This window comes from Ochlerotatus camptorhynchus, unplaced genomic scaffold, assembly GCF_037179485.1.
Source record: "Ochlerotatus camptorhynchus isolate MF236.1 unplaced genomic scaffold, CSIRO-AGI_Acam_v1.1 ptg000067l, whole genome shotgun sequence".
Classification (NCBI taxonomy): domain Eukaryota; kingdom Metazoa; phylum Arthropoda; class Insecta; order Diptera; family Culicidae; genus Ochlerotatus; species Ochlerotatus camptorhynchus.
Window position 1 is genome coordinate 152,652 of NW_027040557.1, and position 14,752 is coordinate 167,403.

The following is a 14,752-nucleotide window of genomic DNA, read 5'->3' on the forward strand; positions in this document are numbered from 1 at the left end:
TGGTAGCACCTTTTTACTTATGTTTTGAGAATTTTAATGGTAATGGTTATGGTAGTCAGTAAGGTCCATGGATGGTTTTGTATTGTTGGTCAACTTCACGTGGAATATATCGTGAATTGGTAATTATTAATTTACAGGCAACACATCACATAGATATCATTTGTTGATCACATTGCAAAAATTCATGTGTGGGACACAAAAAAAAAAGATATTTGAAATTTTATCAGTGTAGGCTAGTCAAGTATACACTGAAACAAGGACCATAGTTAGGAATATAAGCACGCTTATAACCGTTAAATCTACTATGATTTCAGTATAAATGACTATGAATGTCAACAAATTTACTATGTTTCTGGAATAACTACTATGCTTGCTCAAAATACATACTTATTTTTGTTGAAATAATAGTGAAATGAAATGAAATTGTATCCTGCAAAAATATATTGGTGAGGGTATTTAAGTTTAACCAACAATATAGTATTTATTCCAATGGATTCTGTTTCAGTGTACCGTGGGGGAACGAAATCCGTACAGCATCGAAATCCGTACACCTAATACAAAAAGTAGGCGTTTTGTATGACATGTACGGATTTTGATTCATTTCTTAGGTGTACGGATTTCGGTTCGCCACGGTACTATAGAGAGCCAAATTAAAATCGTTAGTATCCGGTTGATTAAATTCTGATGTTTATACCCCGTTCACATTACAGCCTATATCACGTAATATAGGCTGTCTTGCAATGAGCACTCATACATAGGATTTCCAGTGAAAACTAGATGTGTGAGTGCTCATTGCAAGACAGCGTATATCACGTGATATACGCTGTAATGTGAACGGGGTATTAACATAGAGGTAACTCTAAGACCACTGGGTCCCGAAGAAAATCATTATTATTTTTGGCTCACTCAGTACCAGAACAACGGTCCCAAGCAGTCCCAAGCTATTTCACTCACCCCTGCATGTTCTGCATGAATCCACACACCCCTGATGTTATCTGTCAAACTTTCATAGCGAATCAAAACAAACATAGTGTAGTAATAGAATTTCAACTAGAATAGGGTACGTTAATCGTTTGCTTGGGACCAATAGGCTACTAAAGTGGTGAGCCAATTTAAAATCGTTAGTTTCGTATTGATTGTTGGTATTAATTTATCAGAGCAGCAGACCGAGCAGCAAACGGTAATCCATTCACATGATGACACGGTACCGCCAAACATTGGCGTTGACGGCACCGTCGAAAAATTGTCTCTTCTAGAAAAAATTGAGTTTCTTATGGGATTTTTCGGTGGAGTGAAAGGATAGTACGAAGTCCGCCATGTTTCACGCACAGTCTGACGTTTGCTTACGGATTTTACCATAGGAGTAAATAGCTTCGCCGTCAGAGTCGCCGTCAACGCCAATTGGACTGCAGTAACGACAACTCACTAAAGCCCTACAGTAAAAGTATGGATGTCTGTCAAAAGTTGTTCCAATCGAACCTTCAAAATGCACCGCTTTGCTCGATTGAAACAGCTTTTGACGTAGAACTACGTCTTTGTCGACTATACTGGGGTGCAAATCAAAAAATATGTGTGGTGAAGGAGTATTAGGTTTTGAACGCTTGTAACTTTGTCATTTATAGATGAAATTAAAATGCAAACACGCCAATCGATAGGATATTACATTACGAACCTGTTGAAATAAATATTTTTCCAATTTTTCTGTAATTAAACTATTGAAAGCGTACAAATGATAATTTTATCACTGATTTCATGAAATAAGCCTTTTTCACAAACCCAGTCATCATAAACGAATACCACCTGGTTGCACATGATTCTGCTTGAACCTGAAAAGATATAAATCAGCGCTGCTCTCATGCCACTGCTCAACATCATTCGCTGCCAGACTGTTGAGCAGTTCAGTCGATTTGAATTCTCTCTAGTTTCGTTCGTTCGTTCGCAAGTCGAATTAGCTCCGCGTTGTATAGTGACGCTCTCGCTGACCCAGCCATGGGTAAGAAATCGCGCGGTAACGCGAGTGCCGGCTTACCGGGAAAACAGACTCTCCCAGGAGACGGCGCGACCACCGAGCCAGCTCAGAAGAAGCAGAAGAAAACCCCATTGCCCGTCCCGACAGGCGTTGCGGACCCGCAGCCGGGGCCTCCCGGAATTAAACGACCCAGACCTGAAGACATCAGCGCCACCGCATCGGCAGCAAAAAAGCTGCTGAGCAACAATCCGTTCTCCGCCCTGCAGAACGGAGCCCAGCCGCAGTCGGACCCTGAGACGGTGCCTAAAAAAGTTAAGTTGCCACCCTTCTATGTGAAGGGCTTCCCTCCCGGGCTATGGGAGCAGCTGGATTTCTACATTAAGCAGGGCCTTCGCTGCACCATTCAACGGTGCACGGAAGGCTACAAACTGATGGTCTCGGCCGAAAATCACTACAACGCAGTCCAGGCCCTCTTGGACAGGATGAAGCTGGAGTACTTCTCCCACGACGTCGAGGCCACCAAGCCGCTGAAAGTGGTGCTGCGCGGGCTCCACGACATGGACACCACCACCTTAATGGACGAGATTAAGGCGAACGGCCTCAAGCCGGTCGAAATCCACAAGATGACCCGCAGCAAGGCCATCAACTATCGTGACCAGCTCTACTTGGTCCATCTGCAGAAGAACTCCACAACCGTGAAGGATCTCCATACGACACGCACACTGTTCCACATCGTAGTGAAGTGGGAGCGGTATAAGCCAACCCACCGTGGCGTCACTCAGTGCTCGAACTGCCTATTGTTCGGGCACGGCACCAGGAACTGCCGCATGGCCAGCCGCTGCATCAAATGCGGCAAAAACCACAAGATCGACGACTGCGACAGCATCGAGGAAGCCGCTCCCACATGCGCCAACTGCGGTGCTGCCCACAAGGCCACGAGTAAGGCCTGTCCGAAGCGGGCCGAATACGCCGAGATCCGGAAGAAGGCCTCGTCCAACAACCAGCCCGGTCGCAAGAAGGTCCCGGAAAACAACGCGCAGAACTTTCCTCCGTTATCACCGGTCCAACCACGGCCAATTCCAGTGTTGGCGCCGCTCCCGCTCAACCAACAGTTGGCTGCTGCCCAGTCGGCTGCCGCTGCAGTACCCAGTCAAGCCTCCGGCCCATCGACGGATCCCCCTGCTCCGGGATTGGCCGGTACAACCGGTGAAGCTACAGACGATTCTCCGCTGTCAACGGATGAGATCGTCACACTGTTGGCCCAGGCCATCATCATCAAGCGCACCTGCGCAACAAGAACACAACAGCTCCAAGCTATCATCTCCTTCGTCGCTAATTATGGACCGTGAACCCATAAAGATCGCCAACTGGAACGCTCGCTCCGTAGGGGCGAAAAAAATTGAGCTTGCAGACTTCCTCCGCAAGCACGACATCGACGTGGGCCTTCTCACCGAGACTCACCTCAAGACCGGTGACAGCTTCTGGCTGCCCGACCACAGCATTGTCCGGCTTGATCGCACCAGCTCCAGGGGGGGCGGTGTCGCGGTCATCATCAAGAAAGGCATCAAGTACTGCACCCTACCCCACTACCGCACTTCCATCATCGAGGCCGTTGGCATAGAGGTGGAAACATCGACCGGAAACGTCCGGTTCATCGCCGCCTACTGCCCCCGGCAATATACCGTTAGCAATGGTACAGCACAGCAGTTCAAGAACGACCTTGCCATCATAACCCACACCAATGCCCGCTTTGTAATCGGAGGGGACCTGAACGCTCGGCACGAGGCCTGGCGGAACTACCAGCAGAACCAGAACGGCCGCCTGCTATTCGACCATTCCCAGCATGGTCTCTATTCCGTCTGGTTTCCGGACGAACCAACCTTCACATCACCGACGGGCAACCCATCGACGCTGGACCTGTTCTTGGCAAACACCAGATTAGCCAAGCCGGTTGCCGTCAACGACCTGAGTTCGGACCACCAACCGGTGCTGACCGAGCTGGGCTACAACGTGGCCCCTGCACCGTGCCAGCGGAAGGACTACCATCGAGTCAACTGGGTTCAGTTTCGACGCGTGGTCGACCGCCACATCGACGACAACCCACCGCTCGACACAGTGGATGACATCGACCGGGCCCTGGAGGGTCTCCATCAAGCCATATCCGTGGCTGACGAAGAGTGCGTTCGACGAGTTCCTGTGAGGGGTAAGTTTCAAGCAATTGATTCCCACACCAAACTCTTGATTCGGCTCAGAAATGTTCGTAGACGCCAGTTTCAGCGGACTGGGGATCTGCAGCGTAAATACGAAATGGTCGATCTGAATCGGCAGATCGCTTCCAGAATGGTCTCAATCCGGAACGAGAGTTTCGGGCGGCTCGTTCAGAACCTGGACGACCGTTCCAGACCATTCTGGAAGGTTGCCAAGGTGCTGAAGTCTCACCCCAAGCCCATTCCACCACTTAGAGTCAATGACGAACGGCTTATCACCAACGAAGAGAAGGCCAATGCGATTGGGGAGCACATTGCCCAGTCGCATTTGCTTGGCTCTAAAATCCCAAGTCCACTCGAGAACCAGGTTGCGCAGTGCGTCCTGACGTTAGATGCCTCCCCTTGTGCCGTCCCTCCAGAAGAACGGATTACAGAGGAACAAATTTGCTCAGCGCTGAAATACAGTAAGAACATGAAGGCTCCCGGGTTTGACGGAATATTCAACCTAGCGTTGAAAAATCTCAGCCCGAGGGTGCACTCGCTGCTAGCTGCCACCTTCAACAGATGCTTGGAGCTGCACTACTTTCCAAGCATCTGGAAGGTGGCAAAAATCATCCCGATCCGCAAACCTGGGAAAGACCCTTCACTACCGTCAAGCTACAGACCGATTAGCCTGCTCTCAGCGCTGAGCAAGCTGTTCGAAAAATTGATCCTCAGCCGACTAAACAAGTTTGTGGAGGAACATGACATTCTTCTTCCGGAACAGTTCGGGTTCCGCAAGGGGCATTCCACCAATCATCAGCTAGTGCGGGTGATGAATAACATCCGAAGTAACAAAGCTGTATCCAAGTCCACAGCCATGGCCTTGTTAGACGTCGAAAAGGCGTTTGACAATGTCTGGCACGACGGACTTATATACAAGCTTTGTAACTCTAACTTTCCACCATACCTTGTGAAAATCACCCGTAACTATCTCCAGCAAAGGTCGTTCAGGGTGTCGTTGAATAGTTCCCTTTCGGGACAATTTCCGATCCCAGCAGGTGTTCCGCAAGGGAGTCTGCTGGGACCACTGCTTTACAGCATCTACACGTCGGACATCCCTCCTCTAGGAGACGGTTGCGTGTTCTTTCTGTTTGCAGATGACACCGCGATAGCTGTCAAGGGTAGGATGCCTCGTGAAATTACGAACAAGCTCCAACGATGCCTTGACACCTTTACTGATTATGCCACCACGTGGAAAATCAAAATCAACGCCTCGAAAACCCAAGCGATCATGTTCCTTCACAGACAATCATTAAAACTTAAACCGTCTCCCTCCTGTACCGTAATAATGGATGGTACAAGGGTCGAGTGGTCCACTGATGTTACTTATCTCGGGATGTTGTTCGATGAGAAGCTCCTGTTCCGCTCGCACATAGAGAAAACCCTAGTTAAGTGCTCCGCCTTGGTTAGGTGTTTGTATCCGCTCATTTGCCGCAGATCCCGCCTCTCAAGGCAAAACAAACTGGCTGTTTACAAACAGATCATAGCCCCCGCGATCTTCTATGCCGCCCCGGTGTGGGAATCGTGCGCTCAGACCCACAGGAACAAAATCCAGGTTGCACAGAATAGAGTGTTGAGGATGATCCTAGATCGTCCATTCGACACAAGAATAGCAGACCTCCATCAAGAGGCAGAAATTCCCAAAGTAGATTCCAAAATTGATGATATGACAACTAAATTTATTCAAAAATGCAATCTTTCTGAACATGCTTTAATAAGCAATTTGTACATAGTAGGTTAAGTGTATATAGTAGAGTAGGTTAGTTTTAAGCTGTAAATAGTAGTATTAAGTAGTTTCTCTTCAAATTCTAAAAACAAAACAAACCAATCCCACCAAGGTGGTCGACCGTGTACTAAGTCTAGGACTAATTCTGTAAAACAAATTTTGAATTTTGCCCATACCTAAAGATGAAGAAATCATTAAATCACTTAGTAAAAATTTATATGGTAATCGTCCAAGTTAAACTAAAATAAAGATCATTTAAACTAACTAACTAACTGCCACTGCTCATTACCGCTTCGGACGGCGTGGCACTAGGTCCTACATCAAGCAGGACTAGGTTAGCGGCTAAAGGTGGATCACGGCGTATCCACCACAATGAGGAATGAGACTTGAAAAAACGTGCATGTAAAACCCCCTCCCCCTCCCCCTTAACAATAACCCGAAAAAGACATGGACATTGTATGAACAATTATTTTTTTACATGCAGAGCTAACATTTTCAAAAAAAAATATTGCTTAATAGGAGACATACACTCGATGAATTACCAACTACTGACAGTAAAACATATCTGGTACCTCTATATATGCAATTATATTAACATCCAAAGTCCATCCTTTTTTACATATTCTGCACAAAAGAAACTTTTTGCTCCACCCCATTCATAAAAAACGGCGGGAAATCCTACCAGGTTCTGAACCTGAAAAGATATAAAACAACGCTGCTGTCATGCTTTTGCTCATTGTCGCTTCAGACGGCGTGGCACTTGGTCCTGCAGTAAGCAGGACCAAATCAGCGGCTAAAGGTGGATCACGGCGTGACCACAATGAGGAAAAGTAATAATTAAACCCCTGCGCCTTTCACATTAACCCCTCTCCCCCCCCCCCTTCACAACAATCTCTCCCCCCCCCCCATTCATCAATAACCTTTCCTATCCCCCCCACCCCTCAACAATAACCCGAAAAAGACATAGACTTTGACGATCTCTTTTTTCCGGGAAATAAATTTGAAACAAATCACAATCATTAGTAAAATCAGAAGTTTTTCCCTTAATTTCTTCCCACACCAAAACTTTAAAACTTGTACATATAAAAACCATGCGTGACCACACATACTATTCATTTGCGTATAAATTTCATGTGTACTTCTGAGTGGATTCTGTTTATGTGTGGTCAAATGAAAATCATGTGGAATTTCACATGGATATTTGTCAAGAAAAATATGTAAATTGTTTTGAGTCAACCATAACCCAAACATTGAAATACTTGAAAATTTTAAGATAAAGTATAATAGTCAAAAATGCATGAAAAACATCAATTTTGTGTGGTTCTACGTCATACTGCGGTCGTGTCTAGGACACAACCCTTTAATTTTTTTCAGTTTTGTGGTGACAGTCGTCCATACTTTTACTGTACACGGTGTTTCGCGAAAACCCATTAATGAGTATAAAAATACCCATTTCCGCAAAGTGCCCCTCCTCATTTAATGGGTAAACTATGGTTTACTCATAAATGGGTAAATGGGTGGTCTGTCAATAAATGGGTGTTTTTTCACCCATTTTCTTATATTGTGTTTACCGTAAAATGGGTGAAAAAACACCCATTTTTACAAATGGAGGATGCAAGCGCTCGTTGATGTAAAAATTTTTTTAAAACATTGAAAATAAATGCAGGTGTTCCGCTCAAATTTTTCACAAAACATTGTAATACAAATTATCCATTGTATTGACTTATCCGTAAGCTTCTCCAACGTTTTGGATTCTAACATTTTCCGGAGATCGTTGCTGCGGACAGTAACTGTTTGCATCGAGGTTTTCATTCCCAATGAGCCGGTGACGGAAATGAGACGATAAAATTTCGAAGTGTTTTTTCACCCATTAATGGGTAAAAATATACCCATTATTCAACCGTGAACTGATTCTTTAAATGGGTATTTTTTCACCCATTTTAGGATTTCAAAATTCCCCCATTTTTTGACAGCTGCATACATGGTTTGAAAATGGGTATTTTTTTACCCATTAATGGGTTTTCACGCGGGCTTCTATAGGGCTTCTCGCGGAAAACAACACGCTAACTTGAAAGTACCCATTAATGGTTGAAAAAGACCCATTTTGAAGAAAAGTGGCTTAACTCATAAAATGAGTAAATTTTTTAACCCATTAATGAGTATCTGTTACCCATTAATGAGTAATTGTTATTCATTAATGGGTAACAGATACTCATTAATGGGTAAAATTGTTTAATCATTAATGAGTTAAGCCACTTTTCTTCAAAATGGGTCTTTTTTTACTCATTAATGAGTACTTTCAAGTTAGCGTGAAGATTGCTCGCCGATTAGCAAACAATGTTGCATGCAAGAAAAAACGAATACATAGAAACTTCAAAATGATCCGATGCCAGCAAAAGCCCTCTAATTAAAGTATGGACGACTGTCACCACAACACTGAAAAATGCTGTTCCAATCGAGCAAAGCGGTGCATTTTGACGATTCGATTGGAACAACTTTTGACAGTCATCGATACTTTTATTTTAGGGCTTTAATGCCAGCGCTGCGGCGTGTACACGCTATTTTAAAACTACCCAAATTTGGGTAGCATCCACCCAGATCCGTCAAAACTGAACCTACTCAAAAATTGGTAAACTATGTTGGGAGTGACAAGTTGACAAATTGACAACATCGACATGAATCCGATCGACTTTGTTCATTTGTCAACTTGTCACTCCCAACATAGTTCACCCATTTTTGGGTAGGTTTAAAGATATGGGTGGATTCTACCCAAATTTGAGTAGTTTTGAAATAGCGTGTAGTTCACGGAAACGATAACATTCAAACCAATTGTTAAATGCGCAAACGATGATCCAGATTGAAGAGCTACGTCTGTTTGTCTGTGATACAACGGTAATATCAACAATCAATACGAAACTAACGATTTTAAATTGGCTCACCACTTTAGTAGCCTATTGGTCCCAAGCAAACGATTAACGTACCCTATTCTAGTTGAAATTCTATTACTACACTATGTTTGTTTTGATTCGCTATGAAAGTTTGACAGATAACATCAGGGGTGTGTGGATTCATGCAGAACATGCAGGGGTGAGTGAAATAGCTTGAGACTGCTTGGGACCGTTGTTCTGGTACTGAGTGAGCCAAAATAATAATGATTTTCTTCGGGACCCAGTGGTCTTAGAGTTACGTCTATGGTAATATGGTCTACGGATGTATTTAGCTAATGACATTTGAGTTTCGAATCCATTTCCCACCCAAGTCTTTTTGCGCAAGCGTTCTCTAATACACAACAATCGTCTATCAATCGATGTGAACAAACAGCTCATTTTTTTGTTGTACATCTTACATGCTGAAGTATTTCCAGTACAGTATGAATATAACATTTCTAACTAAACATTGCATTAGGTCAAATATATTATATTAACAATATGATCCACTCTTTCGCTTAGCTGGCGAACCGAATTTTTAGCGATGAAAGCACCTCTGTGGCCAAAAAGGCTACCAATGTATTTGTTTATCGTCACGAGGGGTAAACCAAATGAAAATTTGTTTAATATTTCAAATGAATGTATTTCAGCATTTTTTTTTATTTGATAACAAAAGTGACAACTCAGACAAATTTTAAAATAATATACACTATGGAATTAATGAAAATAATTTGACTCTTACTTTTGTAATAAGTGCTATATTCGCACCCCTCGATTGTAATTGAATGATCGTTGCTGACCTTTTTCAACGCTAGATGGTGCGTGAAATAATATTTTGCGGGTCGCCATTGCAACATTTGGAAAAGGCATGAATGGATCATATTGTTAATATGATATATTTGATTAGGTCCTAAGTAATATTGATCGATTACCTTCGATATTATGAAGTTATGAGATATTTTAATGATAATTATTATTTACAAGATGCAAGAAAAGAAGGTAAAGTGTGTGTATGACACATAAAACCTGTCAATTTAGCTTTAAAAGCAACCGTAACGGTCGTTGTCATTTGCGCGACTATTTTAACAGCGCACAGCGCTCTCATTTATGCTTAGTCACTCTTCTCCACACCGGTCACTGCTATCGCGGTTATCAATTTACTCGCCGTAGTCCGTACCGGTAGTGAGTATTTTGACATTTCTACGAACAGCAACCTTTCTCCCGCGCTGCTATCTGCTAAGAGCAACCGTACCAATGAGTAAATAAGGCACATTTACCAACCTCTACCATAACGCTACTTGCGTACCGGGGGTTGCTATTCAGTTGGGGGAAATAGCAATCCGCACCTTGGGAAGTAGTGAGTTCATAAATTTAGCAACCCGGTAGCAACACATCAGACGGTTGCTATTTTGAATAAACGTCAAAAGTTTGTTTTGCCGCTGTGGAAAACGGTAACTTAAATTATGACTCTGATAGCAACGACCGGTGTGGAGAGGAGTGATTAAGCGAAAATGGAAACGCTCTGCGTAAGTAAAATAGTGCCGCAAATGGCAACGACTGGTACGGTTGCTCTAAATTTGGTAACGCGCTTCTCACCGAGAAGCCGACTGCTATTTTAGTTACTCGTATGGTAACCCCCGATACGGTAGCTGCGCTATGATGAGGGCTGCTAAAATGAGTTTAGCAGCGTACCGTTACGGTTGCTCTAAGAGGATCACAATAGCGATTAGCTGTAACGATGAGCAACGCGATGAGCGAGCAATCAGCGATCATAAAATCGCTAGTTGTGACCTTCTGAAAGCAAAATTGACAGATTTTATATGTCAAACACAAACTTTTCCACCTCTTCTTGCTTCTTACAAATTAAAATTATTATTATAGTATCTCATAGCTTCATAATTACGAAAAATACCATTTTAGCTGTAATGAGCAATTACAAGCCTGTATAGAAGGAATTGTTTTTGGACGGATTCTATGCGTTCCTCGTGTATGGCAATGTACGGATTCCATACTAGGTTACAGTATTCCAGAATAGGTCTTACGTACGTAATATATAATAATTTGATAGTGTATGGGTCTTGACAATTATAGCTGAACCTCTTAATACAGCCCAACATACTATTTGCTTTCGTTATGATTGTATTATAATGTTCTACAAAAGTGAGTCCCCACCTAGGTCCCTTACAATTTTACATTTTTCTACTTTTTAGTTGCCTAAATTTATTTCAAAAAGAGGTGTTTCTATTTTTCTGCTAAATACAATTGAGTTGAAATTTTTACATCGAGTTGGAGTAGACTTTTACTACACCAAGTGTTGAATAATTTGATTTCATTCTGGAATTCTTCTGTGTCGCTAGAATTACTTATTTCCATGAAGAGCTTCATGTCCTCTGAATATATAAGAACTTTTATTTTTTTAAGTATGCAGGAAATGTTCCAATTGGGCCTGAATGAGAGCCCTGAGGCACCCCAGAGGTGACCGAAATAGGTTCAGAAAGTTTATTCTGAAAACGAACTATTTGTTTGCGTTGCGTTAAATATGATTGGAGCCAATTCAGAAGCCTAGATTCCATTCCTATTTTTTGTAATTTAAAGAGTAATAATGGTATGTCGATTCGGTCAAATGCTTTACTGAAGTCAGTATAAAGAGCTTCCACGTGCTTGCCATTGTCCCGAGCATTGTCCATTGCGTTAAGAATGAAGGTTACAAATTCAAGAAGATTAGAAGTAGCTGAACGATCTTTAAAAAAGTCGTGCCGTTTGTTTGTAATTTGATTTTTTACTTGCTGAAATTTTTTGTCGTTTACGATTGATTCAAAAAGTTTTGGGATGCAAGAGATAATGGCAATTCCACGATAATTACGGATGTCAGATTTCTTGCCTGATTTGAAAACATGCACCAAATGAGACGATTTCCAAATTTCAGGGAATTTCCCATTTTTCAGAGACATATTGAAAAGGTGTTCTAAAGGAAGGGTGAGTTGTTCTGAAAGATTCTTCAAGAATACAGGTGCAATTCCGTCAGGTCCTGGTCCTTTAGATGCATCCAAATTTTTTAGTGCAATTATAATTATAAACACACCACCAAATTTATTCACCCTGCACCGGAACCTGGAATTGAACTCGAGACGACCGTATTGGTGAACCTTGACACTACTTCGCTACGCCAACACTTTGAACTGACGTAAACAAATATACACGGTTTTCTACAATAATACCGTTGAGTAGAGGCTTTATAATAGTGCACATGAATCACTTTTCTCGACTAGTTACTTCAGTTTTGTAAAGGAGCAGAGTAAAACCAAAGATGAGTACTAAGATGAAACTGTCGGAAGAAAAACTTTCTATTTTAGTGTCCTCTTTCACGGTCCCTTTCATCCAATGAATACCCCCCGTATTCAAGGTAATTTTGTGGTTTTGCTGCCCCCTCGGTAGAGATGAAATTTTGCGCTCATTTTGATCAAAACAATTACAACAAAAGAGATGTCCCATCTTTTAATTAGGGGTATTTACGTATTCTCGTCAATCTAAGCAGCGTCTGCACTTCTACTAGCATTTTCTCAGCCACACGCACATATATGATGTGTCTGTTTGTTTACATTCATCTGCTGCTTGCTTCTCTATCCATTCCAATCGACAGAATTTTTCAAAACGTTTTGAAAGCGTTTTTACAACGCTCCAAACTTCTCAGGTGAGTGTGACTATTGTCGGCAGTCTCTTTTTCTTCGGCAACCTTCCCATTAGAACTGCGTGTTAACCAGCTGTTCTATTATCGGCAACTCGAAATCAACCTCATTTTGTAGTGCGTATGCTTTATTTGAAGAAAAATGTAGCATTACTGGATTGCTCGATCGTTCAAATATAATCAGATTGAAGCTGAAAGGCTAAACAATCGTTTGGACACATTCAGGGAAGTGCGTTGATGGGAAAACATAGTGAAATTAACGTTTAAATTTTGGTTGCCGAAAACAGTCAATGGGTGCCGAAGCCAACATTTACCCTACTCGATTAACAACTAATCGATTTTTTTTTCGTTCGCTGTGCTGCCATTTTTCCACCAATGAGAGTGCAGCACATGTTTGAAACGATCGGTGATGATCCTCTGGAGATGTTAATGCTTATATCGGCATGATATAACCGATTACAAATATTTTACTTTTCGGTTCGTTTATCGATTAATCGATTATTTGAATGAAACTCGGCCACCACTAAATGAATGTGAAACGTCATTTCAAATATTAGGACCATACATAAATAATGATACAATTTGAAAGGGACCGGGGCTAATCACAAATTACGTCCCCACGGTTATGAAATAAACACGAGTGTTGACCGGTTGGTAAAACTTGTAAAACTGCACACGTCTAAAAATAAACCTAGCTGAAAAGTAGCGCTAATAAATATTATTAGCTGAGTACAGGTTGTTTAGTTGTTGAAAAAACACTTTTGATGTTTACACTAATAAAATTCGACACATTTTTATTGGCGAATTTCCATGTGAAATTCCACATGATATTCATGTGTACACACATAAACAGAATTCACTCAGAAGTACACATGACATTTATGAGTCAAATGAATAGTATGTGTGGTTTCACATGAATTTTATGTGTACACATAAGAACTATGTGTCCGATACATATATATAAAAAAGTCATGTGTGGGACACACAAAAATTAGCATTGAATTTTTATTACACGGTAACCGCAAAATATCCAATAATGACTACAAAGTAAGCATTTTCGAGGGAAACTGGGACTACCCATTAAATGAGTAAAATTTTACCCATTTATGGACAGTTACTTTTTTTTTTTACTCATTTAATGGGTAGTCCCAGTCTCTCTCGAAAATGCTTACTTTTTAGTCAATGTCGAGTCTTTTATAGTCATTATTTGGTATTTTGCGGTTACCGTATAGTGTATGTTATCAAGCTAGAGTGTTTGGTTGTGTAGAATTGATGGCTTCATGAGTAACATATTCACTTTATTAGCTTTGCAGCTACAAGTTGAAAGTTGATTAGCATGTGTATAAAAGTGACATTAGCGTTTATTGGCTGTTGTTATTCAGACTGACAAATTGAATAATGGTTGTGAAAAAGTTGAGTAAATGCTCTTCAAAACTATTTTGTTAGCTTCTGCTTGTAGCTGTATCTGCAACTTTGTTCAGCTACTTTACAGCACATCGATGCAAAAGTTGGCTCAAAGCAGAAAATGTTAGTTGGCCAATTCTGCTATATGTGCGCGTCTTCCACCCAGGGGTGCTCATCTTGCCCCGGGGTGTCTGAGAACGGTGTTAAAAAGTTACTTTTTTAATTCATATTGTAATTAGTCACATGTTTATCTATTGAACTACAGCATTGATTAGCTTGGAACCCAAGAGAGTACCAGAGCTGAGCCAAAAAGTTGAGCACGTTTCTTCGGGACCTTCTAGTCTTAGAGTTACATCTATGGTTTAGGTTGCGAATGAAGGTTTCGGTTCGCGAGAAAATGGCCTTACAAGGTTTGTTTATAAAATGGAGTTGAGGCCATTTCAATTGTTGGTCTTGACATGTTGGATTCAAACTGAGCCTGTGTTCCATTTGGTGAATTTTAACTTAAATTTGACAAATGGAACTTTTCAAATAATCCTGCTGTTGTACCAGATTGATAATTTTAACAAACACCTTCTCGAAAATCAGAAGATAAACAACTGAGGGATTTTCGAACATTATAATTTATTTCCGATGTGTAAAATTTAAGTGATTATTCACCAAATGGAACACAGCCTGAATTTAAGAAGTTTGTCAGGTTTAGAATACAATGTTGTAAATATAAATGTATCATTTAAACGATGGAAAGCTCCGTAAACCTTTTAAAAACGCTCTTATACCATAGATGTAGCT